Genomic DNA, 6,000 nt, shown 5'->3' with positions numbered 1-6,000 from the left:
GAGGGGCCTTCTTCCCACATTCCAATTGCCCACAGCTGCTGCCTGAGCTTTCTGTTCATGTCGAGGTTGAAGCCTCGTAATGACTGGTACCATGGATCTATCTCTCACCCAGTGGGGTGAGTTGGGCTCTCCCTGGAGAAGATACCTGGGTTCCCCAAGATATGTGATCAGTGCTGGGGCCCTGCCAGCAGGCTTGGGAATCTTAAGGCAGGAGCTGGACCTGGAGGCCACAGGGGCATAGGATACCAAGGAGACAGAACTGAACCTAACATCACCCTGTTTGGCCCCAGAGGATGGCTGGTTAGCCAGTGACAGGTAAGATTCCTCAGGGAAGGAACAATCTAAGACAGACACAGTCACAGAGGGGCCATCAGGAGAGAACTTGGGGATCAACTGAGGTGGGGCACAGACCCTCACCCCCCAAACTTTGCAGGGGCCTGAAACTTCACCCCTGCTGAGGGAGTCTCCTGCTCCCATGGCTGCTTAACTTCCTATGCCCAGCTGAAATTGGGACCCGAGTAAAAGACAGAGACTTGGCTGACAGCAGCTGCCCTTGCACTACAACAAGACTTGTTTGAGTTGTCTTGTAAACATGGTGTGGGGAAGTGGGTTTTTGATATCTAAATCCAGCCTACCACCAGGAATGCTCAGGGCCTACTCAAGAAGGCAAATAATCCGTTCCCCTAATATTTACATGGTAAAAAGATTGTTTTGTTTTGTTTTTAAATAAATTTGACAGTAAATTTGAGTAATAAATTTCAGAGTAAAATAGTAGTCAAGTTTTCAGGCTAATTTAAATTGGCTAATTGAAATAAGTGAATATCCTAGAAAAATTAATTGTACTTGACAAAAAGTTATTCCTAAAATGTTAACAAAATTTTTATTGGTAGTTCATCTCAGAATAAAATCTCACAACAGGAAATGCACCCAAAGCAGTCATATTATAGTGCAAAAAATTAAATTTTCAAAGTTATCAAGACTACATTATAAAATTTTCAAAAACCTCCTAATATCTAAATCAAAAAAGGGGGAAAGTAGGAATATCATGTAAGGGAAAATATCCTGAAAGTAAATTACATCTAGAAAATTTTTACTTTAGAAAATTAATTGTAATGCTATCAGCAAGACACCCATGAAAAACACACATGGTGTCAACAAACAAGCCAGAGGAAAATCATTTGGGCAAAAAATTAAAAAGAATCCCAAGTCAAATTTATAGAAAATATTCCTGTATTAACTTTTGGTCGAGAATATGTTTGTATATTTTCAGAAAACAACTCCAGGACCAAGTGGATTCTGGCAACAGAGAGGACTTGATAGGACTACTCCAACCATGAAGACAGAAGAGAAGCAGTCCAGAGATGGAAGTCGCTGATGACACCTTAGCATAATAGCAGTCAGTAGCTATCTATCACTGCAGGTTGCCCAGGACCAAATCAGAGAGGGTTGGACCTGCATTACCACCATTTGCCCACCATCCAGAACTGAAATATCATTGCTGACATGTACACATAAGGAACTGTTTGACATTGAAATTGGGTCTCAAAAGAACTGGTGGCCCAAAAAGAAGCTCACTACAGACTGATTCATATGCCTTTCAGCATAACAATTATTGCTTGTCTCATTTTTTATTTTTATAAGTATATTTCCAGTAGGACATGATCTCTCTCATCTAGGGGAAATGATGAACAACATAGACCAGTGTTTCCCAAAGTGTGGAGTATGGGAAGAGTTTGGTGGGGATATGCACTGCACCGTGCTTAGCTGTGCCTAATTCTACGTTCTCATGAGTACGAGGGGTACTCAGCATTAAGAAAATTATAGAAGGGGTACACAGATGTCAAAAGTTTGGGAAACACAGTCTATGTCATAGACTGATGAACAAGAACAGACCCAGAGATAAGGAGCCATGGGTCAGACTGTTAGACCTCAAAGGGAGGGTGGGAATAAAAGGGAGAAATCAACCAAAGGAATTATGTGCACACGTATGAGCCTAACCAGTGGTCAAGGACGATAAGGGGGTGGGGGCATGAGTAGGAGGGTGGGAGGTTGGATGGGGGTTTGAAGACAAATATGTGATATCTTAGTCAATAAAGAAATTAATTTAAAAATAAATAAATAAAATGCCATATGCATGTCCAGACTCTGCCCACTCTGCACCAGTGGATGCCTGGTTGTCTGGCTGAGAGAACTTGCAGTGGATAGAGAAGTGAACACTTTCTGTAGCCTCCACATCTTGTCTGGTTTACTCTGTTTACTCTGTGCCCAGCAAAGTGCTACAGCCCATTTGGCATAAAGAAGCATTTAGTAGATGGATGAATTAAGTGCTTGCTAAATGGAGGCACAACATCCTTGGGACTTAGTGTCATCTCTTGTGGCCAATGGTAGGCCTGCAGGCTGGGGCTGGTTCACGGGCAGCATGGTGAGCCACTGGATTGATGGGGACTGCAAGTGCTATGTGGGAGCCTGGACTCCAGCAGTCACCAGAGTTGTGGAGACAGTGGATTGGCTAGTCTCCATCGGATCCTCCATATTCACTCCTGGTCCTGCTTTGTGCCCTGGGGTCTGATTTTGGGGACCTGAACCCACCACCTCCCAGACCTCTGGACCTGAAAGGGGGTCAAAGGGTTCACAGAACACCCAGGCCCCTCCTGCAGGGTGCCAGGTGGCTGTGCTGTACACCAATGTCTGTGGCCAGTTGGCAGCCACTCACTAAACTCAGCTGCCCTCAGCCCTCAGCAGCTCCAGAAATGGCTCTCTGTGCCACAGGCCTGGGAAGACAACAGCTCCCACTGCAGCTAGCCCATGGGTGGCTTGCCATGCTGGGCTGATTCCCTCAACCTGCTCACGCCTCTGTAACTGGCCCTGTTATTAGTTGCACTTGACTCTGCTGGCATTTCCCACCAGGACCCTGACATGATGTCACTTCCTGAATTTGGTTTCTATAAAAGGAGAATCCTATATAATAAAAAACTAATATGCTAAGTGTCCAGTCAGCCATTCAGCCATTCAACCAATCAAAGAGTAACATGCTAATGACCTGCTAAGGCCACTCAACTGCTCACTATGACGTGCACTGACCACCAAGGGGAAGACATTCAACCAGTCAACCAGTCACTATGATGTGAACTGACCACCAGAGGGCAGATGCTCCAACCGATAGGTTACCATACTTGCTGCTGGAGTCCAGCTGAACGGGACTAAGCGAGATGGGCCGGACATGCCCTGGAATCCTACTGCAGTCCTCCCCCCACTACATCCCCCCCCCCCCACACACCAAGCTGGCCAACCTCCTGCATCCCTGCCCAGCCCTAATTGTGCACCAGTAGGGTTCCTTGGCCTGGCCTGTGCCTTCTCCCAATCTGGGACACCTTGGGGGATGTCAGAGAGTCAGTTTAATCCTGATCCCTTGAATTTGTGCACCAAGCCTCTAGTGATGATCACCTTTAGGGCAGGTGAACAGAGGGCTGGCTCACTACTAGTGCTCAACACATTACTGTTATTTAATTATGCCATGGGGGGCAAGATAGGATAGTGGTTAATAACTTGGACTCTGGATCCAAACAGTCAGGGTTCAAATCCCAGCTCTGCCTTATTACAGCTGTGTAACCTTGGGCACATTTTTCAGCCTCTCTGTGCCTCAACTGTAAAGTGAGGATGGTTGTTATTATAAGACCTATCAAGTGAGGACTAAGCACATGAACAACGTACTAGGGAGTCATGTTCAAATTTTAGCAGTGATGCTGCAGCAGGCACCAGCCAGCACTGACACCACAGAAATTTATAAACACTACAAACTGGAGTCACCCTCACTCCCCACATAATTTAACCTCCTCATGTTTTCCCTACCTCCACTTCCATGCTGACAGTTGGATAGACAAGGTCCTGGAGAATGTCCTCTTCCTTTCTCCTGTGTGGGGGCTTTGTGGCCCTAGAGTATTTGTGGAAGCAAACAGGGTATGCCCTCCCAGCACCCAGGACTACCAATCCTGTGGCCTCGTGCTTCTCTCCTGTTTACTTTAGGCTGGTTTACCACATCCCTTCTGATGCAGACATGCCAAGGACCTCAGCTGGGCCAGCAGCTCCATGAGCCCTTCCCTGGGCTGGCGTGCCCCACCTCTCCTGTCCTGCTGTGCTATGTAATCAGAGCCACAGTGAATGGAGCTGGTCCCAACAGTGGGATCGCACAGGTATCAGCTAACTGCCCATGTCCCATTTTCCCTTACATGAGGTACAGTTAACAATGGCCAACAGTCCTCACAGGGGGCCTAGGCCCCCCAGGGAGAGGCCCTTGATGTGCTATCGGGCTACACGATCTCACCCTTTAAAAGGCCTGCCCTCCTTGCTGACATCTAGCACAAACGGGCCTTCACCTGCCGCCAGCAACCGTCTGCCGCCCTGGGAGTGTGGGCCGGAACCCGAGCCTCCATGCCAGCCAGGCCTGCTGGGCTCACTCCTTCCCTCCATGTGAACAGGCTTCTCCATACACCTAACCATTCTTCTCCCCTCAGCCTGGATTACACCCCGTGAAAGCCCTTTGTTCTTCAGCCCTGGAAGAACTGGGCCTGGCACGATGCAGGTCTGCTTTGCTTCTGCCAATGTAGCCATCTGCCTCCGGGCAGCTCCCCAGGCCCTCAGGGGGTCACCAGCTCCAAGGCCAGAAAGCAGATTGAGAGTGGTGAGTTGGGTGACGGATGCCACTATCGCCTGATTCCATCTCTTTCCTGTCCCAAAAGTCTGGGCTCCTTTGCTCTAGAAAGATTCTTACTGAACCTTCTCTTCCTTGTCTAAAAGATGGAGACAGTGATGCCTGCCTCCTGCATCTTTGCCAGGGCTGAACATTGACATTCAGCACTCAGTAGGCCCTCAGCTAATGCTGGCAAGGGTGGTGGCAGACTTGTCACAGTTGGAACAAGAGTGGGACAAGCAGGTGGGAGGGTTTTGCCTAAGGACAGTGAGAAGGTTCAGGCTTAGCTCTAAAAATTGAGGTTGAGACCTTCACAGCAATACAGGCACATCTTGTTTTATTGAGCTTAGCTTTATTACACTTTACAGATATTACAAAATATCTTACAAATTGAAGATCTGTGACAACCCTGCATTAGCAAGTCTGTCAGTGCCATTTTCCCAACAGGCTTAGATGGTATATAGTTAGCATTTTTTAGCAATAAAGTATCTTTTAATTGAGGTATGTATTTTTAAAAAATATAATGTTATTCATACTTAGTAGACTACAATATAGTGTAAGTATAACTTTTATATGCACTGGGAAATTTTTAAAAATTGTGTGACTATCTTTCTTGCCATAACTTTTTACTATGGGGGTCTAGGATGGAAACTCTCCCAAGTCAGCCTGCATTTATCAGAGAGGGATGGGGACAGACTGCAGAGCTGCAATTCAAGCCAGGACCTGGGAATTTGAGGGAGAACTTGGCCCAGTGAAGGCCTGGCCCCAAAACAAGGTCTGAGGCTGGGGAAAGCCTGGGTCCTCGGAAGACCTCAGAGTTGCTGTTTCCACTAGCCACATTTAAAAAGAAAATTAAAAATGTAATTCCTCAGTCCCACTGGCCATTTTTGAGTGCTCAGTGGCTACCACCTTGGGCAGTGCAGCTACCAAACATTCTATCATCACAGAAAGTTCTCTTGGACAGCTTTAGAGCTCTGGGTTCATTAATTCAACATACACTTGTGAAGCGCCTACAATGTGCCAGACTCCACTTCTGTTGCCTGCTCTTTCCACACACATTTAATAGGTACACACTGAGTGCTGGAGCTAGAGGGAAAGCATCTGAGCTCGGCCTTTGTCAAGCTTGCAGCAGGCAGTGTAATGAAGGCTGGGCTGCACATCATAGTAACATAAGCCTGGGTGTGCTTAGCCCTGGAAAAATGTACAGGCTAAGTGCTGGGACTGGTGGAGGAGGTCACTCCCCCTGGAGTAAGGGATGCTTCTGCTTCTCCATCCAGAAATGTGCAAGATGGTTGACAGTGAATTCTGAGGAC

Source organism: Pipistrellus hanaki (assembly GCF_964339955.1).
Source record: "Pipistrellus hanaki genome assembly, chromosome: 2".
Classification (NCBI taxonomy): Eukaryota; Metazoa; Chordata; class Mammalia; order Chiroptera; family Vespertilionidae; genus Pipistrellus; species Pipistrellus hanaki.
The sequence above is the reverse complement of the archived record's forward strand: the minus strand, read 5'-3'. Positions refer to the sequence as shown.